The sequence below is a fragment of the Apium graveolens genome, chromosome 8 (assembly GCF_009905375.1).
Source record: "Apium graveolens cultivar Ventura chromosome 8, ASM990537v1, whole genome shotgun sequence".
Classification (NCBI taxonomy): Eukaryota; Viridiplantae; Streptophyta; class Magnoliopsida; order Apiales; family Apiaceae; genus Apium; species Apium graveolens.
The window spans coordinates 97,629,103-97,654,915 of NC_133654.1; the positions used below are offsets into that span (position 1 = coordinate 97,629,103).

At 35.5% G+C, this 25,813-nt stretch overlaps 1 non-coding gene and 1 pseudogene across 1 annotated transcript; one reads left to right on the top strand and one right to left on the bottom strand.

Moving 5' to 3' along the window:
* Positions 1-6,014: 6,014 nt before the first annotated feature.
* The window catches only part of LOC141679785 (uncharacterized), a 313,207-nt pseudogene continuing 293,408 nt past the window's right edge, over positions 6,015-25,813 (bottom strand).
* LOC141682265 (small nucleolar RNA R71) lies at positions 9,352-9,458 on the top strand. Its single transcript, XR_012559667.1, has one exon. It is a non-coding gene; the product is annotated as a small nucleolar RNA R71 (small nucleolar RNA).

Genomic DNA, 25,813 nt, shown 5'->3' on the forward strand with positions numbered 1-25,813 from the left:
ACGTGAGCTTTATCCCCGTCAGCTCCCTCCTCAAGGATCGGGGTATAGCAGCCCTAGTCTCATAAGCTCGGGTCTGCCTACCCGCCCTCTCCGCATCCAACTCCCTCCTGGCCTCATCCAACCGGGCCTCAGCAACAGCCACTCGGGTCCTCAGTACATCCTGAATATAGCCGTGGGCTAGAAAAGACTACCTATGGGCAGGGTCGGGAGGTGGTGAATCCGGAGCCGCTGGGGGTGCCTCCTCGGTCTGTCTAGGCTCGGAAGTATGGGTCTCTGAGCTGTCATCATAGGTGCTCCAGGATGGTAGTGGAGGGGTAGGGGTTCTGACCACATGGAGTGTGGGTAAAGGGGTACCAGTGTACACTACCATAGCTACGACACGCTCCTCAGCCACTGGGACCTCATCCGGGTCCTCCTCATCTAAAATAGCAATGACCTCTATCTCTGACTCCTCTGAGGGGTCCTACTCATCCTCCTCCATCTCAGGCTCCTCCTGATCCTCGACATCTAGCAGTGCCTCATCATGCTCATGCTCGAACATCTCAGGGTCCTCTATCTCATGCGCCTACACATTAAACGAGCTAAGTTACTACCATGATACTTATAAGGGTTCCCATAAGGGTTTTAACTGTCAGCGCTACTTTAAGTAGTCCGACCATGAACTTGGCAAGAGTTCTTATTATCTTTGTGAGTTTATTATTATATCGTCGCATCATCTCTGAGGTTTATAACGCTTAGCTCTGATACCATTTCTGTAACACCCCCAGATCCGGGGTCAGGGATCCGGGTTGTCACGGTTTTTCTTTCCACAATTATCACTTAACTTAATTAATAATAAACAACCTCATGCTGTGACCCCACAATAAAACACACCATAACACGTCATAGTCTCAGAGATGAAATTGAAATAAGTACAAGTCCTTGAATCCACAATTAAAAGTTATTACAACCCAAAATAATTACTTGATAAGTTTACAGTTAATTGCCATTATCTGCCACGAGTTATAATTATACATAATTGATTCTCAAAAGTAGAATGTCTGATCTACAGATAGATCTACCTCTGCAGCTATAGCAGCTACGATCTCAACGGGAAGGCGTGGGGCGCTTCCCACGCTCTTGCGCTTGGTCTGCTTGAGCCTGGCCATCTTTCCTAACTGTTGTTGTGTGATGAAGAAATGAAGCAAGAGTGAGCATTACAGCTCGCAAGATAATATATAGTGTAATCAATAATGCAAGTATCTAAATAGATAACTTACTGAAAACCTTTATCAAGTGTAAGATAATTACTTACTGGATATAAGCTTAAAGGAAGATGAAGTTACCAAATACTTCACTATACTTAAATCATTTTAGAAAACCACTTGAACTACCACTGTTCAAATTATAATCAGTTTTCAACAGTTCATCGCATAGATGAAACTACAGACAAGATTTGAATAGATTAAATCTTTGAAGTATTATTGAAGGAAATGAAGTTATGATATACTTCATTAAGTTCCGATATATATATATCCACATATATATCTTCTTTATACAGTCCCTAAAAACCTTTGTCATGTAAAGTATGAACAGAGTTTGTAACATCCAATGAATTTTTGGAAAGGGAAAAGAATTGTGGCATAAACCCGATATCTTGCTGATCAGACAAAGATACCAATAAATAACCTTTTCTACTAGTAGATGGACGAATTCCCCACTGGTCATCACCCTGGTCGCAATAGGACCTTATGCTGGACTGCCACTCAGCCACTTACGCATTTGATGGACTCCCACTGAGCCACTTACACTTTCCTGGACGCCCACTGAGCCCATGTTGCTTATGCCGACTCAATAGATGGACTTACTTCCCGAACGTTTGGTAAGTAATCAATTAATTTATCAAAACAGCAACCTCATTGCGAATGTAAAATACACCACTGAGCCGGATCCCCCAGGTTTTGAGCGAATATTTAAATCCCCTTTTGAAAGGAAGATCTTAAATATAAAAATGAGTTTTGGGATCCGCTCTAACTTTTAAAAATCATTTTGAAGACTCGAAAACACTTTAAAGAGTGTTTGGAATACTGCTGATTTAATAAAGTAAATCAGTCCCGATATATTAGAAAATATCTGAATATTATTATTTAAATAATATTCCCATAATGATAATCCTTATAAAAATAATTGAAGTAGAAGTTGTAAAACTTATACTTGAAACGAGTATTAAATAACCAAAGATATACTTATACGAAAGTACTATCTTTATTTGAATAATCAAAGATAAGTTTGATTATTGACACCTTATTCTTTAATAAAATAAAGAATATATCTCAGCAAATAATCGGAGTCATAGATCCTCAAATGAATATTCAAATAATATTCATTAAATAATATAAACTGAGTCATAAGCCCTCGAATGAATATTCAAAATAATATTCATTAAATAAATATTCATTAAATAGAATAAACAGAGTCGTAAGTCCTCGAATGAATATTCAAAGTAATATTCATTAAATAAAATAAAGTTATCGAATAAACCTTATTCAATTAATAGTTTTTTAAAATTGTTCATATATATATATATATTATACTCGGGAGCCTCGCCTCCCGGTTTTTGAAAAAGTTCACCTTTGGGTCCCCTATACTAAGGGTATACGCAACTACTGCTTATCTCTAGCATAGGTATTATGCAACTATAAGTCTTAAAATCAACAGATATATATCAAGATTACGAAACAGGCATGCATATATACCATATCACATGCTCCAATATATCGCAAGATTTGCTAATTAACCATCATGCATCTATCATAAGATAATGCATATACATATGTATACATCACAACAACAGTATAACGGGTAGAAAACTTGCCTGAGCGACTGGGGGTTATTAATGGCTTGGGACGAGTCTGGTAACCTATAAACAACATATAAGTTGGAATTAAACCAAAGTCACTTGTAAATCTATACTTTAACCAATTTAGACTCTAACGCTCGCTTTGCGCTTAATGATTCTCTTAAGTCGCTCGAGTACCCTCGGCTCCACCATTTTTAATAAATTAAACATTACGAGTTTTAAGGCGATTCTTTCTCGAGTGTCTTACCTACTGCCTAACACACTTAAAATAATTGTTTCATACACTAATTAACCCTTTTTAGGTATTTAACCTATGTTTCAAAGTAAGGCGAGGGGTAATGTTTCGTTCGCGAAACGTTGTTACTTAAAACGGCCGTTTCTCCTAAACCGTACATCGGAATCGAACGAACCACATATCAAAACGAAGCTCGTAACATGAACTATCTAAACATGGCAATGGTCAAAACCTAGAAGGGAGTTCTCGGGTCCTAATGTTATGAACAAAAGCAGTCTAAAGTAAATCGGACATTACGACGGCTATGTTTACGCGATTTTCCAAATTTTATACCATTCCAATTCAACCACCAATCAATCCCAATTCATTCATACAACCAACATCCATCCAAAACACACTACAACAGTCCCAACACCTCAAGTTCTTCCAATTTATGTTATTCTCATCATGAATTTAAACTATACTTAATTCCTTTAATAAATCAACAAGATTCAACATTCATTTCACTACCACTCCAACCCAAACTCTAAACAAACAAGCTTCATGCTTCACATATACTATATCAATCATAACCATTCCTAAATACTCAAAACTAAAGCTAGGGTTTGGAGTTTATACCTTCTTGAAGCTTCTTAACACAACACAAGAGCTTTGAATGCCTAAAGAACCTTGATCCTTGCTTGTATAACCTTAAACTTTCATAAAATTCAAGAAAACTAAAGTTATTTTTTTTGAAAGTTACTATTCACCATCTTCTTCCTTGAATTATTGGAAGAGATTGTGAAGGAATTTGAAGCTTAAACTCATGGGATAGCTATATCTATGCATAAGGAGTACTAGATAATTAACTTACCAATTAAGGAAGTTTGGAACTTGAACTTTAAAAATCTTCTTCTTGAAATGGAGAAAAGGCCGAGAGCAAGGTTCTTGGTGAAGAGAAATAAAATTTTTGTTTTGATGAAATGATTTATTTTGGCTTGGTGGATGTAGTTTTTTTTGGATTTTTGGTTAATTACCTTATTAACCTTGTCTTTGTGTGGTTATAAACCAACCACACCTCCTCCCTCCCTATGCCATGCTTACATCACCTTATTATGTCATCATCTCTTACTTGCCCTCTCCTTATTGGTTGGATGACCTCATCATCCCTAACCTCCTTGATTAACTTCCTAATTGTTTGCCTAATGACCGCTGATCTGTTACACGGTTCGCTTAACTTTCATTTTCGTTTATCGTTTGAGGGATCATACCCGGGATCTTATTACTTGGGTTTCCTTAACCTTTCTCAGTACATTATAATCCTTGTATGATCCTCTCTTATAATCCTTTTATTTAAATCCTTTTTATCCTGTTACCTTATTCTCAATTCTTTCCGCATCTAGTGGATTTCCAGGAAAAATCAAAGTGTTCGGAATTGGATTCTGACGATCTTTACATACACTTATATACCATATAGAGTACTAATAAAATCTCAGAATATCCATAACAGAACCCTTACATAGTGTGGCACGAAAAGTTTTCTAATTCAGGAAAAACACTCTTCATAAGTGTTACAAAAAGTTCAAAATTTTGGGGGTTATTACATTATCAAAAATCTCCACAGTTCCATGTGGAACACAGTTTTCACAATGAATAGACCTGACCACCCGGACTTAAGCTTTCCTGAAAAAGTCGGAGACGAGAGTTGAACAATAGAACTTGCTGACCAGGCACAAATGACTTGTGCACTAACCTCATACCATGCCATCTCTTGACCTTATCCTTATATAACTTGTTTATCTTATAAGCCTGTAGTCGGAACTCATCGAGTTGATTAAGTTGAAGCATTCTCTTCTCTCCAGTAGCTGCCATGTCCAGATTCACCTTCTTCAAAGCCCAATACACTTTATGCTCTAGCGCCGCAGGCATATGACACGCCTTCCCATACATAAACTAGAAATGAGACATGCCAAGAGGAGTCTTGAATGCCGTTCTATAGGCCCAAATAGCTTCATCTTGCTTCAAAGACCAATCTTTCCTTGATGGTCCCACAACCTTCTCCAAGATTTGCTTAATCTCTCGATTCGACATTTCAGCTTGCCCACTAGTTTGAGGATGGTAGGCTGTGGTAACATGATAATTCACATGATACCTTTCTATTAATGCAGTGAACTTGCGATTGCAGAAATACGATCCCTCATCACTGATTATAACCCTTGGAGTACCGAAACGTGTGAATATCTGCTTATAAAGAAAATTAATCACCACCTTCGCATCGTTGGTAGGAAAAGATTTAACCTCAACCAATTTAGACACATAATCCACCGCCAAAAGAATATACTAATTGTTGCATGACGAGATAAATGGCCCCATAAAGTCGATTCCCCAAACATCAAAAATCTCAACTTTGAGAAGCACATTAAGAGGCATCTCGTCTCTCTTGGACATATTTCCAACTTGTTGGCAGCGATCATATCTTAACACGAACTGATGAGAATCTTTGAATAATGTAGGCCAGAAAAATCCAGCTTGAAGAATACAGGCGGCTGTCTTCTCTCCACCATAATGACCACCATACACAGTGGCGTGACAATCTCGCAAAATACCCTCCGTTTCACTTTACTGAATGCATCTCCTGATAATCTGATCTGCTCCCTGTCTGAACAAGAATGGTTCATCCCATCGATACCACTTCACCTCATGTAGAAACTTCTTCTTTTGAGAATAAGAGAGTTTTGGGGGAATAACATTACTCACAAGATAGTTCACAATGTCTGCAAACCATGGTTCTTCTTCTTGCACCCCAAAAAGTTGCTCATCGGGAAAAGTTTCATTAATCAACGTGTTATCCCGTGAAGCCTTGCCTTGATCTTCCAGACATGAGAAATGATCCGCTACTTGGTTTTTTGTACCTTTCATGTCCTTAATTTCTAGATCGAACTCCTGAAGCAATAAAATCCATCAAATCAAACGAGGTTTTGAATCCTTCTTTGAGACCAAATATCGAATAACAGCATGATCAGTGAAAAATGTCACTTTTGCCCCAAGCAAATAAGATCGAAATTTCTTGAACCCATAGACAATTGCCAAGAGATCCTTCTCTGTAGTAGTGTAATTCAGCTGAGCACCATTAAGGCTTTTACTAGCATAGTAAACCATATGAAATATGTTCTGCTTTCTCTGGCCAAGAACTGCTCCAACTGCATAGTCACTAGCATCACACATCATCTCGAATGGCTCATTCCAATCAGGTGTAGTAATAACAGGTGCTGTAGTCAAACTTTTCTTCAAGCTCTCAAAAGCAGCTAGACATTCTTCATCAAATTTGAAAGGGACATCCTTCTCTAATAGATTGCACAAGGGTTTAGAGATTTTGGAGAAGTCTTTGATGAAACGCCGATAGAAACCCGCATGACCAAGAAAACTGCGGATTCTTTTAACTGAAATTGGTGGAGGAAGATTTTCAATAACCCCCACCTTGGCCTAATCCACTTCAAGACCCTTGCTAGACACCTTGTGCCCAAGAACGATACCCTGTTGCACCATGACGTGACATTTTTCCCAGTTGAGCACCAGATCGGTCTCAACACATCTTTTCAGCACCAAGCCAATATTATGCAAGCATTCGTCATACGAAGTCCCGAACAGAGAGAAGTTATTCATGAACACCTCCACATTAGTGTTAATCATGTCAGAGAATATGGCCATCATGTATCTCTGAAAAGTAGCAGGTGCACCATAAAGTCCGAAAGAAACTCGAGGGAAAGCAAAAGTACCAAAAGGATAAGTAAATGTGGTCTTCTCTTGATCTTCTGGGGCAATGCAAATCTAATTATAGCCCGAATACCCATCCAGAAGACAATAATACTCATGACTAGCAAACCTATCAAGCATTTGATCAATAAATGGAAGAGGGAAGTGATCCTTCCTGGTGGCTTTATTCAGCTTTCGATAGTCCATACATACTCTCCACCCTGTGACTGTACGAGTAGAAATGAGCTCGTTCTTCTCATTAGCAACAACTGTAATGCCTCCTTTCTTAGGCACACATTGCAATGGGCTCACCCATGAACTGTCAGAAATTGGATAGATGATCCCTGCATCGAGCCATTTAAGAATTTCCTTCTTCACAACCTCTTTCATGATAGGATTGAGTCTTCTCTTCTGTTCAACTGTTGGCTTACTTCCTTCCTCAAGCAGAATTTTATGCATGTAATAAGAAGGGTCGATTCCCCTGATATCTTCTATAGTCCATCCAGTTGCTGATTTAAACTCTCTCAGAATTCTCAAGAGCTTGTCTTCATCACTACCTGAAAGGTCAGATGCAATAATAACAGGAAAAGTAGATGTATTACCTAAAAAAGCATACCTCAAGTTATCAGGCAGAGGTTTGAGCTCAAGTGTGGGAGCTTCCTCAATAGATGGTTTAAGACGCTCCTGAGAATTTTTCAACTCTACTAATCCAAGAGACTCGAATGGCATATCCACTCTCCTTTTCCATGGAGATGCATTCAAATACTGAAACGGCTCTGCCCCTTCTTCATCTTTACTATCAGATTCCCCTGTTAAGGCTCTCTACCTTGAAGCATTCCTCTTCATCAGTAGGGAATTTTATTATATTGAAGACATTGAAAGTCACGTCCTGACCCTGAACTCTCATAGTAAGCTCACCCTTCTGTTCATCGATCAGAGTTCAGCCTGTAGCTAAGAATGGTCTCCCCAAGATAATGGGAATCTTCTTATCTTCCTCAAAGTCCAGAATGACAAAATCAGCAGGGAAGATGAGTGTATCCACCTTAACTAAGACATCCTCCACTACTCCTTGTGGATAAGTGATGGAACGGTCAGCCAGTTGCAAGGAGATGTTTACCGGTTTTGGATCAGGCAGACCAAGTTTCTTGAAGACAGACAATGGCATCAGATTGATGCTAGCTCCCAAGTCACACAAACACTTATCGAAAGATAGATTGCCAATGGTACAAGGTATCGTGAAGCTTCCTGGATCTTTAAGCTTAAGAGGAAGTTTCTGTTGCAGCACAACACTGCACTCTTCCATTGGAGCAATGGTTTTTAACTCCTCAAGTTTTAGCTTCTGAGATAGAATGCCCTTCATGAACTTAGCATAGCTCGGCATCTGTTCTAGAGCTTCCGCAAAAGGAATGTTAATGTGCAACTTCTTGAAAACCTCCAAAAACTTGGCGAACTGCTTGTCGAACTTCTGTTTCTGAAGTCTTTTAGAATATGAAGGTGGAGGATAGACTTGTTTGTCTCCTGAATTATCCTTAAGAATAGTGTTTTCAACAACATTCTTCTTCGGTTCAGCTTCGCCATCCTTTTTCTCAGCAGAATCAGCCAAAATTTTATTTCTGAAGTTTGAGAGGGCGCAGGCGCGCTGCTGATGGGCGCGGGCGCGCTGCTGATGGGCGCGGGCGCGCCTGCATTCTGGATTTTTTTTCAGATTCTTCGTCATGAAGATTTTGGGGGCTCGCGACCTTTCCAAACCTCAGGGTTATTGGCTTAAGCTGTTCTTTGACTTCTCTCTTGCCTGGATTAGCCTCTGTGTCACTTGGAAGAGTTCCGTGAGGTCGGTTCAATAGGGCGTTAACAATCTATCCTATTTGATTCTCTATAAGCTTGATAGAAACCGCTTGGCTTTTGCACATCAGCCTAAACTCCTCTAATTCAGATTTTTATTAGAAGATTGACCGACACCTCCCTGAGATTGTTGTTGCACTCCCTGTGGCTGAAATTATCACCTTGGTGCATACTATTATTGAAAACCAGGAGGATGAAAGGTTTGTTTCCAAACTACTGATAAGGGTGTTGTGGCTGTTGCATACAACCATGATTATTGCTCCAGCTGAAGTTAGAATGATTTCCGTTGTTAGGATGATAAGTAGCAGGAACAGGTTGTTGCGACCTCTGAAAGTTGCTCAAAAACTAAGCTGATTCACTAGATATAGAACATTGCTCAGTCGCATGCTATCCTGTACAAAGCTCACAAACATTCATTAACTAATGAACACCATAGTTGGTCAGAGAATCGACCTTCATAGTCAACGCCTTTAGCTGAGCAGCAATAGTCGTAGCCGTATCCACCTCTAGAATTCCTGCTACCTTGCCTTGTGGAAGCCTCTGAGTTGGATTCTAATATTCATTCGCAACCATCATCTCAATTAGCTCATAAGCTTCCTCATAGCTCTTAGCCCATAAGGCTCCACCTGATGCTGCATCGAGCATAGGTCTTGACTGTGCTCCCAAACCATTATAAAAGCAATTGATCACCATCTAGTCAGGCATTACATGATGAGGACACTTCCTAAGCATCTCCTTATAGTGCTCCCAAGCTTCACATAGAGATTCACCAGATTGCTGCATGAATTGAGTAAGAGCATTCCTGTTTGCAGCTGTCTTTGCCATATGGAAGAATTTAGTAAGGAATTTCTGAGCAAGATCCTCCCAAGTCGCAATAGAACCAGCTGGTAGAGAGTGTAACCAGATCTTAGCTTTATCCCTCAGAGAAAATGGAAAAGTCTCAGTTTCACAGCATCTCCAGAAATATTATTAAACTTGAAGGTGTCGCAGATCTCGATTAAATCCCTAATGTGCATATTGCGATCTTCCGTTGGAGCACCCCCAAACTGGACTGAATTATGCACCATCTAAAGTGTGCCAGGCTTGATCTCAAAGGTATTAGCTGCGATAGATGGCCTGAAAATGCTAGATTATATGTTATTGATCTTTGGTTGAGAATAATCCATTAATGCTTTCGTTGCTGCTGCTGGTTCTCCCATTGTAATGATCACTTCTTCTTCTTCAACTACTTCTTCAACTCTTTCAACTTCTTCTTCCAAATCTTCAGCTACTTTATCTTCTTCAACTTCGTCTAGTTTTTCTTTACAAGATTGAGAACGTGTTCGCATACACGCTCTCTAGAGTACCTGAAACACATGAACAAAGTAAACCTTGTAGGATAAAGAATCTGAGTCAGTTAACTTTAACGACCACTGATGTCAAGCACATAAACTAAAAATTAACACCGATCCCCGGCAGCGGCGCTAAAAACTTGTTCGCACTAAAACACACACGAAAATACATGCAAGCGTACGTGATCACAAGTAGTATAAGATTTAAGTCAAGTTCGTTCCCACAGAGATTGGTTTAGGTTAAGTTCAGATTATGCACTTATGCAAAAATGTATGATTATCGTTCACAGCTAAGACAAGTAACAAATTTGAGTTGATTAACTACTTAAGAGATTATACTAGCATGCATTAACTAAGAGATTAAAAATGATTTACTTATATAAGAATAAAACATGGGATTATAACTTCATTAAATACTTTATTCAAAGTTTATGTCTTTATCAATATTATGCGATGGTGATAATAACTAATCAGATAACACGAAACTAGTATATGCTATCTTTCGATATACGTATACCCTACTACTAAGCATCCACAATCAAGATAGAAGTTAAGTAGACACCAATTCTGCTTAGACCCTATATGTCTATAGAATTTGAAAACATAACGGTTGAAGAGCAGGTTATCTATTATGATTACATAGGGTGTGTAAGATGGTTAAAATTATACTACGAATTATGCATGTCAATTCATACATAGACCTATGCTAGCATGGCAAGTTCTAAACCTCTATATTCACTGTCGCTTCAATAGAGATTAACAAACAATCTTAGATGTTAGCTATGCATCAAAGAAGAATAAGCACAACCAAACTAGGAAATCATAAATCACCATACACTAAAGACTTAGAACAATCAACTATTGAAATCCATAAATAAATCCGCTAGAATCCCATGACAATAATTACTTCATGATCGAACACATCGTAACCATGGGTTCCAATGAAAACATGGTAATAAATAAGTTCAGAATACTACGATAGAATATAAAAGTAATAGGGTTTAGAACAAAGCAAAAACAAGCATCCAAAAGTATCGCCTAAATCGAAGAATACAAAAGTATGAAAATAATTCTTCTTTTCCTTAGCCGTCTTATGTGCTCTAGGTCTGCTTTTTGTTCTCCCTGGCTTCCTTCTTATTAAAAATGTATTATTTCCAATATATATAGGCTCCTGGATGATCTGAACTCTCAGAATATCAGAATCGTACTAGAAATAGGATTCTGCAGAATTCTTCGGGTACGGGCGCGCAGCTCTGTGGCACGGGCGCGCTGCCTTGCTGGAACATCTGGCACGGCTGCCCTTCTTCAAGCACGGGCGCGCCTGCCTTCTGCCTTTTTCTGAATTCTTCTTGTTTTGCGCTCCTTTCTTCGAGCGATCTTTCCTGACTCCATTCCTGACCTCGTATCAACATAATATCATTGTAAAGCTCAATTCCTCCTCCGACTAATGCCCTGAAACGACTCAACACAAAAACATATCAAAAATACCAAATACTTGAGTCCAAAACACCAACTTAAGCCAATATAAAGCGTTCCAAGTGGATATAAAATCCACTTATCACACCCCCAAACTTAAACCAATGCTTGTCCTCAAGCATAAATAGACTCTAATATAAAAATACAACCAATGCATGAATGCAACTAATATGATAATGAAATGATCCCCTCGAAATAACCATAACCAATCAACAAGCAAATGTCTCTAAGAATTCAATTACTCAAAATAGAGTTCAACTAAATCCCACAAACCAACTTACAAGTCAGAAACGTGCGTGTGTGCGATGCTTAACAGATATACCCCCAACACTAGATAAATAATCATATCCTATTTTTCGCCAAAACAATCACAAGTTTAAAAATATAATAGACGTTAAACACATAATGAGTCACAACACTTCATTTTTACTAGAGTTAGACAAGGATTCATGCTATAACATAGAACACATTACAAAACAAATGCTTATTTGACCATGCAATGAATGAGGTCCCAAAAGACTTATACAATAATACCCATGTAGCGAGCGTTAGGTTAGCGGATCCCAGACTATACAAGCCTTGGGTCACTAGGCACCAAGTCACCAGACAACATAATTTTTTTCTTTTCTTTTTTTTTTCCTTTTTTTTTCCTTTTGCATTTTTCCTTTTTTTTCAATGATTTCTGAATGAGTGTGTTTTGCTTCATCTCATTCAACCCTAGACTACTGATAAAAATATGAGCCGACCACTAGCCATTTGACTCCTAGCTTTATTCACATCAAGCAATGAAATCCAAGATGTCCCCCAGTTTAAAAATCAGTGTTCCTATGTCATTACGGGAATATCATAAAATTTTTAAATATAACCAAGTGATTCAATTCCAACAACAAACAAGTATGATCATGATCTAGTTCAAAAGCAACCTATAATACGTGAAAAAACATTATTTCTGGGCATGCAAATCAATTCATTAGGACTTAATCATCCCTCTATTTGACATCACAACACTCAAATCAACACCAACCTACCAATCAGAAGCAACTCTTCCTAAGGGATCATGTTATATGCATGCGAATGCAACTAAATGGACTCACATACAAACATGAACAAATATGCAAAACAAAAATACAATGCAAACAACTATATGAACAATCATGCAAATATATGAATGAACTACATTAAACATGCAATATGAATCTATATGAACACAACACACACACTACTAATTCTTGCATTATCACCCCCAAAATTAAAATTTTCAATGTCCTCATTGAAGGTAATAATAAGGATACAAGGCATACCTAGTCGTCGGTAGGATCACCCTCCTCGGGTGGAGTATCAGGTGGCGGGTACACCGAATCAGCTCTAAATATAGGCCAATCGACCTCAACACCAGTGGCTTGAAAAGCATTACCCAAAGCCTGTGTCAAATCTGCAACAAAATTCAATTTAACTCTCATAATTATGAATTTTTTCATCTTATCAAAAATCACACAATAATCGTCATCATAGTTTATTTAAAAACATTTTTGCCATTTGTGAAATATTTACCAGGTTTTGAGTTAGCTCATTAACATAATTATCATCTCTAATATTTAAAGCCTTAACTTCTTTAGAATAAAAGTTAATAATGCCTTCTATTTTCAGTATTTTTTCATCTCAGATCTTTACTTTAGTTATATGGCTCTTATACATCTTTGGAAAAAACTCCTTGTTGCCATTCATTAGATTGCTACCAGCCTCATCAATATGCCACTTATGTTTATGTACTTATTGGACATTCATACATGATAAAGTATCCTCCATTTGTTAATTCTCCTTTAAAACTTTGTAATTTCTTGCCTTCTATTCTAGAACCAGCAGTCTCTTTAAGAATTGTTAGGAGCTTTACATCATGTACATCAAAATTTGTAGTTTTTTTGACTGCATTTTATCATATACAGATGATATATTAAAAATTGTAGAAGTTTCCGCGCTGATAAAGATTCCTTATTGTTTCTATTCTGTAAAGTTTGTGCTACAAACCTTTATGAAAAGTTCAATGGCTGCAACTACATGTTCAATTCAAAAACTTTTATCACAATTTTTTTTTCTTTGCAAGACTTTCATCACAATCTTTCTTTCTTTTAAGGTATCACCATAATTCATAATCTAATTGGTTATGATTGAAACTTTGTCAAAAAGTTTAAAATCATTTTTACTTTCTTACTTCTGCCAATTTTCAAATTCTTTCCAAAGTGATTGGACTTTTACCAAGTCATTTCCTTGAAATTGCTACATCAAGATCCTTCATATTTCTTTTTAAGTTTTAGCACTCATCATACGCAGGAAAATGGCTTTGCTGGCTCGTTGTTGAATAAAGAGAAGTGCTTTTGCATCTGTTTTTATTTTATTTTTGAATTAGGTTTGTTTAGCCGTTGTCAAGGACATTGTCTCTTTTCGAGTTGCCGCTGCTTGGTACCCCTCTTCAACTAATTCCCACTAATAAAGTGACATAAAAATATCCTCATTTGAATGTTCCATAAATCATACCTTTTACCATTTAAAAGGAGAATCATGTTATCTATACAACTGGATATTGATTTATTACTTATTTCCATGATATTTCATGAGATGAGTAATGTGATTCATGATTTCTAGGAGTGAGATACTAGTAACCACTACAAGAAATATTGAATCAGACAATGGTTTTCCACCGTTGTCTAAAAATGAATTTTTCGTTGTCTATCCGAGGGCAGTGTGTTTGGCACTCATATAATGGTTACGCACCATTGTAACAAATACATCACATAACTGAATATAAAGCCTTTATCTTATTTTATTCACACAACGCATATGACCCTTTGATATATTCTACAAACGACAGTTTTTTAGCCATTGTAACAATTTAAAGGCACAATTGTTAAAAATAGTGATATGAGATACTTTAGGCAATAGTTTTTTGTTTTTTGGGTATTGTGTTTTAGCTATGTTCACAACAGCTTTTGTAATGACCAAGATATTGTTAGAAACTAATCTAGTAATGGTATGTAGTGATCCCAGAGTGTTATTAAGTTTTGTACATATAATGGTGTTAATCATTTGATCTATTGTGCAAATCATTAAGGCACAATGTTTAAGTTCTTTTAATCAGTTGTATAAGTTTGTTTCATACAAGTGTATGCCTTTTGAAACATCATTGTCGAATATCTTTAGCACAATGGTTTACTTCTGTGCCAAATATTGTCTAATATAGCTTAGCACAATGGTTTACTTTTGTACCAACTATTGTCTAGTATAACTTGGCACAATATGTATTTTAATTTTACTAAACAATTGTCTGTCAAATATAACAATGGTTCTATACCTATTCTATTTATACATAAAGCCTTTACAAATTACAAAATCAAATACCAAACCATTCAAAAACCAAATGTACCATGCGATAAATACCATAACATCCGATAAACTTCATAATTCACCAACTACACCAAAGATCCACTTCAACCATAAGTACATACATCCACCGAACTTCAACAACCATAAAAAGTTCAGAAAAACTCCACATAGACACCATACCAACAACGTCAATAACTTAAACTAGTTCATCTTACCATCACAAATTACATATAAAATATTAGCAAGACTAACTTAACATGAATAAAACTTCATGAAGAATTTGGCGAAGTCCATCTTGATCACGTTTAAGTCATCCTTATTATAATCCAAATTACCTCTACGAATCCACTGAAAAATAAATAAAGTTTTGGCATTTTTGTAAGCCACTGTGTTGATAGTGAACATAAAGTAGCAGCCGACATAAAGTTGTAATTTAAAATTCGAAACAAGCAAAAATCATACCTTAGTTGCAAATTGAAGCTCTTTGTCATAACAAATTTCTTTCATATATCTCATGACAAAAAGGCCACAGTCCCGGACCCATGTCTGCAAAGGAACTCTCTGAAAAAAAAAGAAAAAAAAATTAATCACATATTTTACTTGCATATATGAGAAATTATAAAAATATATTATTATCGCCATATTCTCCCAACAAATTTTCTTCCTGGAAACCTTATTCAGCCTCTCTTTGTACATCTTTATCAAACTGTTAGAAAATAGTACAAGTCAACAAAAAACATTTTGCATAAATTACCTAAAGCAGAGTATTTAATAAATTAAAAATATTGACCCACTTGTCAACAATTTCTACCCAGTCCTCGCTTGCAATACGATGCTTAAGAGGATCCATGTGGTATAGTACCTCCGTCATTGGAACGACAACGATCAATGACCAGTGATTCCTACCAAAGCATGAGAAGATGTGTCATCGAGAAATTCAATTTTGCAGTTAGATGTTACCTCAAAAATAACCAAAGGTAACTTGCAGAAATTATTAAATAAATTACTTATATCTCATTTAATTATATATTTAACAATTTATAAGTTACCAAATTAATTTACAAGTTACCAAATTTAAAGTTCCAGCCATACAAATGTATTCTACAAATTTCTAAAATTTACTAAAATTTTTAAAAAAATGAAAATTAAATTACAAGTACTTAAACATCTTAATGAGATCATAAAATATGAAGTGTACATATAAAGTGAGAAATACTTACACGTCATTGAAAGGAATAAGAAAGCATTGTCCTTTCTTAGCATTCATAAAACGGTTGGAAAGCCCACGTGACCTCTCCCCTGCATTGCCACAACCAATGGCTCCAACAATACCCGGATCCACAAAAGCAATCATATTCGTCATTTTATTCTTTCTCAAAAACTCATACAAGAAACTGTAAACAAATTAAACAATAGTTGGAATCTAATTTTATTTTATTTAGAGAACAATTAAAACAAGAATACACTCATTTTTAATTCAAGACAATTAAAAACAAATTAAAAAAGCTAATGTACTTGGAAACTTACGGAATGAATATGGTAATGATAGATCCGGACATTTCACCTCTACCACACTAGAATGTATATCTTGCAGAAAGATCACCTGCTTCTTAGTGACAGTTAATGCTTGTTCATTTAACTGAAAACTTACGGTTCTTCCATCTCTTAAAGCATCCTTTTCCCACATCCACAACCGTTGATGGATAATTTACACCCATCTCTACATGAAGCTCATTCTCCACATCATCAGTTTCTATGACTACAGGCTTCTTTGTTTTCTTGGAACCAACTTTCTTCGCAAAACGCTTTTTGACATTCTGAAAATAAAAAAATGAACGTCAACATAGTAAAAACATAACAAAATATATCAATTACACACACACACTATCATCAATCTTTACCTTTGGAGTAGACAAAACTTGGGTATTGCTTGTGTTCCCCACCACGAGATCCTTTGGCCATGCAATAAAAGAACCTATTGCTTGTTTCACAGTAACAATTTCATCTCCTATGGGGAATGGGATATTAGCATCCTCTTGAATTGCATAAAAAATGGACACTCTTGCATTTTCCTTCGAAAGGCGCATTCCGTGAAGAGTCGGCTCATATCCTTCAATAACAGGGATTTCATCAACCCGGCCTTATGCTACAATGTTGCTTACTGATCCTATTGCCAGTTGAGAAACACCGGATAAACCATCCAATTTCAACCCTTTAGGATGATTCTTAGTTTTAACAAACTCATTATCAGCGTCAACCATAAAGGACTCATCACCTTTGAAAAAACATTTTGCTCATTCTCTTCTTCAATCTTTTCATATCCAACATTGTCCTTAGAAAAAAATTCTACATTCTCCTCATCGCCATGATCTGAACATTCATCACCAGATTCCACGTTCATCTTTTTCATCACAATATCATTCCTATCATTCTCGTTTACGAACTGAGGCACGCCCTTTAAATCTGAGCAGTTTCCTTGTTGGGAATCAATGATTGGGCTACCCTTTTGACCAATACCTTTTGCCATTATCAATTCTGCTCTGTTTTTTTCAATTTCAGCAGTCCAGAATGCATCTCTCTGTTTTATAATTTTCGGAGTCTCCTCAGCCATAAAGTTTTTAACCCCCTCACGTATCCTCTCCTCAATAGTCCTTCATTTTTTCTGTCTCGGCAGATCAAAATAGATAGACTACTTCATGTGGCTCTCCCGCCCACATACCCTGCCTCCATGCTCAGGCTTACTGAGTGCCATGGTTAACACATCATTTCTACCTTCTTCTACCAATTCCCCTTCTTTAACCTTCTTCTTGAGCAACTCCTAAAAAGACCACAGTATAGAAGAAGTTATAAATCAAATTAGAACTATGATGAATATTTTCAGTTGAAATATAAATGAATAACTTACTATGTTCTCAACTTTTTCTTTAACTTTTTCATTTTTAAAATTGCCATCTTTGTCTTTCCTTGCAAGAACCCAGGCATCCGATCGATCTATCAGTTCTTCTGGTTGTTTTTTCAACTGCATGTACGACATGTTTTATTGATGATTCAAAGATACAAATTCATATTGACCACACAAAGTATATAAAAAGACTAATTAGACTTTGGTTGCCATCACTAACCCATTCCATTTCTAGGTTGGCATAACCTTTTTGAGATGTTAGATGATGATACTTATTCATCCGACTTCTTTTCACCTGTTCTTCATGGATTTTCTGTAGAAAAAAGCACCAACAAGGTTAAAACATCACGCTAAATACCTATCCAATTATTGAATTTGATAAGTAAATAAAACTAATAAAAAGTTTACCTTAAAATCATCTCCGAGACGATCAGCAACAAACATGTCCCAGTGCGACTTTTCTATGAACGTGTAGTCAGCCGGAGGAAAAGTGAGCATTTCTGGTTGATTCCGGTGTGGAAGTATGCACTCTGTCATGAGCCAGGATTTGAACTCTCTCCACTTTTGACAAGCGGATTCCCGTACCAGTTTCCTTGCTGTCGGAGGTACAATAAAAGCCATCTACATACATAAGAAATAAAAAAATTCAGATATGCAAGTTAACAAATGAACAAAATCTATAAAAAGAAAAGACAAAAACCAATATCAAAGAGAAAGATATGCAAGTGTGTGTAGACAATTTACTGTACCTGCACACAGTCCCAAATTTTATTCTTTTTCTGCTCAGGAACTTGCTTCCACCTATCAAGCCAAATAGGGACTTTGCTCCTTGCCAAAACTCCAATATACGACTGCATCTCTCCAGCTTCATCACCATACGGCTTCCCTTTTGCATTAAAGGTCACAGTACGCTTCTAATTCATTATCTTCCGTCTCAGAATTCTGTGTATCATGACACAACCACGTTTCAACAGTTTTAGTCCTTCCGGTATTTCTGGATTTTTCTTAGAATCCACTTGCTTTTTCTTAGAATCCACTTGCTTTTTCTTCTTTAACACAAATTTTCAGATATCGGATTCTTCTTGAAGGATATGGGAGAACAAGAGGGGCTAACTTTGTTCAATGATTGTGTTTTTCTTATAGCCTTCACAACTCTCATCGCAGTTTTGTTTGGAGAAGACTTTGCTTTTTTATGAGAAGCTTATGTCTTCTTCTTTGGAGGAGCCATAATCTGTGTATCACATATAACATGCACAGAAAAACCATTATAAGGAAGGATTTACCAAGCTAAGAAATCATATGGCTTTTTTGAGAAACAAAATCCAACCACCAAAAAGATCCCCAATAATATGGGTTTTATGAGAAACAAAATCTAACCACCAAAAAATCCCCAATAATGTGGGTTTTATGAGAAACAAAATCCAATAACTAACTTAGACATCATCAAAGTGAACCATTTAAATCAGTAGCAAGTAACAATAATTAAAAAAATACCAAAAAAACAAGTCATATGAGATTTTTATAAAAATTCAACAAGAACTACATAACTTACGAGGGTTTCACAAGAATCGAACCAAAATATAAAAGAATCACAGCATAAGAGCATAAGAATTAAAACAAATAAGTAAAAACATTACAAATCAAGAATAAGCAAGAACTGAACATAACCAATCAAGAACAAGCAAGAGCAAACAAGAACTGAACATAACAAGCTTAATCAAGTAACATGCAACAACAAGCAAGAACTGAACAGATTAAAACATGCAAGTACCTTTCTTAGATTTGCTTCGATTAAAAACTAAGAGAAGAAAATGGAAGAGATATAAAAGAGGGGAATGAAGTGTTATCGGGTAAGAAAAGAGAAATCACAAAGGGGGGAACAAAAGGGGGAGTGAAAATGAAAAGAGGGGGAAGTGAAATAATTTTGGGGAATAAACTAACGGCTTGGATTGTTAGTGTTTTACCAATCCAACAGTGTATTTTAATTGATTTATAAATGAATTATTCATAAATTTTAGAAATTAATTGAAAAGAAGAGAAAATTAAATATTTTTTAAACAACAGTTACTATTAAATCTATCCTTAATCTATGATTTGGAAATTTTGAAATAACATTTTGATTTTTTTTCGAAATAATTTTGATATTAATTAATTCATAATTTTGAATTTTCCTAGTTATGTATCTCGTGTCGTGTATCTTATTGTGTCGTCCTTATCATGTCGTGTACTCAAAATCCAAACACAAATACTAAATTTTTGTGTTGTGTTAAAAATTGCCGGGTGTAGCTAATATAAATAGCTTTTTAGATACACTTAATTTATACATGACCTCGTTTCCTTTCTAATTCATTGCCTTTTTCTAATTTTTGGAAAATTACCTTCGGGCATGATACTCAAGATTCCTGGTATGTTATGAAGTATTCCTAAATTTTTCCAATCACAATGTCTTGATATCTCAATAGTGCTAATAATTTTGATAATATCCAATTGCACTAAATATTCTATTGGTTGAGATGTAATGTTTTGCAGGAAAGAAATGTTAGGCCTAGCAAGTTAGGACTGAATTACTTCAAAGGACCTCAAGTTGCAATCTGGATTTGTGACTACTGCACAATCAAAGCCACTTTCATTTAAACTAATAGCATAATTTTTATTTTTTTGGACTCACAATGTAATATATATTATTAATTGGAAGTTGTTTGATAGGTTCTGGATGTATAGTTTGACAAAACTATAAGATTTGGTATTGTGTAAACTTGATTTTATAGTATCAAAACTATAATGTTAAGTTTATTGTTTTGTGATGCCAAATTTGATGTCCATTCCCCCTCCCCTGTTTTAATTCTGTTTCCCACATGGGAAACAGAATGAAAAAGACGCATCTCCCAATATTGTGATTGGAAAAATTTAGGGAATACTTCATAACATACCAGGAATCTTGAGTATCATTCCCGGAGGTAATTTTCCAAAAATTAGAAAAAGGCAATGAATTAGTAAGTAAACGAGGTCATGTATAAATTAAGTGTATCTAAAAAGCTGTTTATATTAGCTACACCCGAAAATTTTTAACATAACACGAAAATTTAGTATTTGTGTTTGGATTTTGAGTACACGACATGATAAGGATGACACGATAATCTAACGATTATGGATGTAATGAGACAATGGTTTCTGTATAAAAGGCTTGTTTTTAAATGTTCTTATAATGGGAAATTACAAAGACCGTTGTCTTATGTAAGAAAAAATTATGCCACCAAACCCTAAACCCTAAACCCTATAACCCTAGATCAAACAAAAATTGGGGTTGAAGGCGAAATATTTGAATTTGTCGACATTAAAATGAATCGTTTCACTTTTGTAATGGATATAATGTCTATTTAAAAATTTAACAAATCCTGAATCTTTTATATAAAGTTATCGACTATATAGTTCGAAAGTAACCACTGAATGTACGTATAGTATACGATTACACTGTAACAAATTAAAAGAAGACACTAGTAATTTTTTTCATAAATAATTAGTGATATTTAAATATGTATTTAATAATGTAAGTTTTAACATGTCAATTGTTCCTCTTGTTACATGTCTTCCAAGCCTACAAAATTATTTATAGTCCTTGTGTTTGTCAAAAAAGTTGATATAATACGATAATGGTTTATTGAAAAAGCACTTGTTTGTAGGTATTGTTACAATGGTAAATTGTTGAAACCGTTGTCCAATATTTTAAATAAACTATGCTACAAACCATTGTGTTTACGTTTTCTTACAATGGAAAATTGTTGAAACCATTATCCAAAGTTTTAAATAAACCAAGAAACCAAATTCTTTTACTTTATGAAAATTTCAATTTTTTCAAAAAAAATATAAGTGGGAACACTGGTGAAAGAGGGGGAAAGTATAAATAATTTTGATTAAAAAATAATTTAAGCGAATACAAAGTTTAAGACAACGAGTTTTAAGAATTTGGTTGTGTGCTGAAATTCATACACCGTTTATTAATTAAAACCCTTGTACTAGGATGTTCTTTTTGGTTTTTTGACTAGCAATAAAGTACTTTGACTAGCATTATTATACGTGATCATTGTCTGTCTGAAGTATCTATCTTTTATTACGCCTCTTTTTTTATCTCCGTTCATACACCATTTCTTAACCATATATTTGTCTCAATTCTTTGATGTCTGAAATAATCCACGGGAACTTCACTTTGCTGAACTCAGGTAAGTTTCTGCTGAACTCATATTAATTTGGGGATTTAGTGTTTATATCGATTTGGAGAACTTGAAATTAGGGTTCATATCTATTTGGGGAATTTTAATTAGGGTCCATATCAGTTTTTATGGAATATATATGTTTGCGGGTATATGTTTGTGGAATTTGACCAAAAGAATGGGTTTAAACTTGGTTGAATAAAAATGGATAGATCTCGGTTGAAAGCAGATAGAAGAACACAAGAAATTAAACTTGGAGTGGATGAATTGTTAAATTTTGAATTTCTGAATGGGTTTAAAGAAAATAAAATTAGTTGTCCATACTTAGATGCGCTCATAGTAAACCTTGGAATGCTCGGACTATTAAGGATCATCTTTATCAATATGGTATTGATCAAACCTATACGTGTTGGATTTGGCATGGAGAGTCAAATTTTGTACAGAGTCATGTAGTTTCTAAACATGATACTTCAGAATCATCCGTTGATTCTACAAACATGAGAATGGGGCATGATAGTGTCGATGATGAGGATATTTCATTATATTCTACTTATTTTATTAATCATGTTCAAGGTGAAAATGAACCACTTTATCCTAGATGCGATAGTTTTACAAAAATGAGAGCTTTAGTCAAGTTATGTAATTTAAAAGTAAAACATGGTATTTCTGATAAATGCTTTTCCGATATCCTTCTTTTGTTTGCATCAATGCTTCCGGAATGTAATAGTATACCTTCATATTTTGGTGAAGCCAAGAAAACTTTATATACTTTAGGCATGGATTATGAAAAAATACACGCGTGTCCGAATGATTGTCTCTTATACCGCGGTGAGAGGGACGAAGATGAGACGGTTTGCCGAATATGCGGGGCATCTAGATGGATGTTAAACAATATAGGAGAAGTAGAAGGGATCCCTACTTAGGTTCTATGGTACTTTTCATTGATACCAAGGTTGAGAAATTTGTTCAATACAACTCAGATTGCAAAGGACACGACTTGGCATAAAACCGAGCGACAAAATGATGGTAAAATTAGACATCTGGCTAACTCAAAGACATGGAAGGATGTTGATCAAAGGTGGCCTGAGTTTATTGTAGAGGCTAGGAACCTTCGGTTAGCTTTATCCTCCGATGGATTTAATCCTTTCCGTGGACCAGGAAGTGATCACTCAACATGGCCTGTGTTGCTTTCAATTTACAACCTCCCACCTTGGCTCTGTATGAAGAGAAAGTACATTATGCTAAGTCTGTTGATATCCAGACTGTAACACCCCCAAATCCGGGGTCGGGGATTCGGGTTGTCACGAGTTCCATTTCCCTTATCAATACTTAATCTTAACAGTCAACCAACTACTGCGTACTGTGACCCCACAATATACACACACACACCACAAGTTATAGTCTCAGAGATGAATACCAAAAATAATCCAAGTCATTTTATCCACAATTATCAACCATTTCACCATAAAAAGGGTTTCTGAATAATTTACATATTCTTTGCCATTATTACAATTCATAAATATACATAAGTCTGGCACAACAAAAGTTGAAAGCCTAGCCTACTAGTAGCTCCTACCTCAGCTACAACGGCATCAACGCCTACAAGAAACTGTGGAACGTTTCCTAACCGCTCACAAATTGGGAGCTTGATCCTGTTCATCTTATCTATCTGTTGTTGCGTGATGAAAGAAGAAAGCAAGGGTGAGCAACAAGCCCACCGAAATAATATGTATAATAATTAACAATATATGAGCATTCTCATAGTACTCTTGAAATTCTTGGTCAAAAAGAAATGAACCAAGTTTGATCTCTTAACGCGACCAAGTCGCAAAATATTCAGTATATGTGTACTTATACTTTTCAAAATCTTGGAAGTCCTCTTCCATGCATAATAAACACAGAGTTCCAGTTTATAACTGTATAAAAATATCGTTACAAGGTGATCTCATATATCTAACCTTGTCTCAACGTTTTTGTGAAAATCTTTGTCATGCATAAGATAATCATTAACCAGATATAAGTTAAAAAGATGAAGTTACATGATACCTCAATATACTTATATCTTTTCCGAATACTACTTGAACTACCACCGTTCAAGGTATAATCAGTTTCAAAAGTTCATCACATAGATGAGACTACAAAAAAAAAGACTTGGATAGATTCAATATTTGAAATATCATTATAAATAATGAAGTTACGAGATACTTCATTAAGTCCCAATATATATATACACCTATATATATACATTTCATACACTCCTTGAAAACCTCTGTTATGAAAATTATAAACAGAGTTGCAATATCCAATGAATTTGGAAAGGAGAAAACCTTGGCATAAACCTGATATCTTGCTGATCAGGCAAAGATACCAATAAGTAACCTTTTCTACTAGTAGATGGACGAATTCCCCACTGGTCATCACCCTGGCCGCAATAGGACCTTATGCTGGACTGCCACTCAGCCACTTACGCATTTGATGGACTCCCACTGAGCCACTTACACTTTCATGGACGCCCACTGAGCCCATGTTGCTTATGCCGACTCAATAGATGGACTTACTTCCCGAACGTTGGGTAAGTAATCAATTCATTTATCAAAACAGCAACCTCGTTGCGAATATAAAATATACCACAGAGCCGGATCCCTCAGGTTTTGAGCGAATATTTAAATCCCCTTCGAAAGGAAGATCTTAAATACAAAAATGAGTTTTGGGATCCGCTCTAACTTTTAGAAAATCATTATGAAGACTCGAAAATATTTTTTAGAATGTTTGGAGTAATGCTGATTTAATAAAATAAATCAGTCCCAATATATTTAGAAATATCTGAATATTATTATTTAAATAATATTCCCATAAAGAATAATCTTTATAAAAATAATTGAAGTAGAAGTTTTAAAACTCATACTTGAAATGAATAATAAATAACCAAAGATATACTTATACGAAAGTACGATCTTTATTTGAATAATCGAAAATAAGTTTGATTATCGAAACATTATTCTTTAATAAAATAAAGAATATTATTTAGTAAATAATCGGAGTCATAAGTCCTCAAATGAATATTCAAATAATATTCAATAAGTAGAATAAACAGAGTCATAAGTCCTCGAATGAATATTCAAATAATATTCATTATTTAAAATAAAGTTATCGAATAAACCTTATTCGATTAATAGTTTTGAAAACTATATCAATATATATATATATATATATATATAAATATATATATATATAATATACTCGGGAACATCGACTCCCGGTTTTAGAAAATGTTCACCTTTGGGTCCCCTATACTAAGGGTATACGCAACTACTATTTATCTCTAGCATAGGTATTATGCAACTTATAAGCAATTGAATCAACAGATATATATCAAGATTACGAAACAGACATGCATATATACCATATCAGCATGCTCCAATATATCGCAAAATTTGCTAATAACAATCATGCACTTATCACAAGATAATGCATATACATATATTTACATCACAACAACAGTATAACGGGTAGAAAACTTACCTGAGCGACTGGGGGTGGTAAAAGTCCTGGGATGAGTCTGGTAACCTATAAACATCATATAAGTTGGAATTAAACCAAAGTCGCATAAGAATCTATACTTTAACCAATTAGACTCTAACGCTCGCTTTGCGCTTAATGATTCTCTTAAGTCGCTTGAGTACCCTCGGCTCCACCATTTTTAATAAATTAACCATTAAGAGTTTTAAAGCAATTCTTTCGCGAGTACCCTATCAACTGCCTAATCCACTTTACATAAATGTTTCATACTCCAATTAGTCATTTAAGGTCTTTAACCAATGTTTCAAAGTAAGGCGAGGGGTAATGGTTCGTTCGCGAAACGCGGTTACT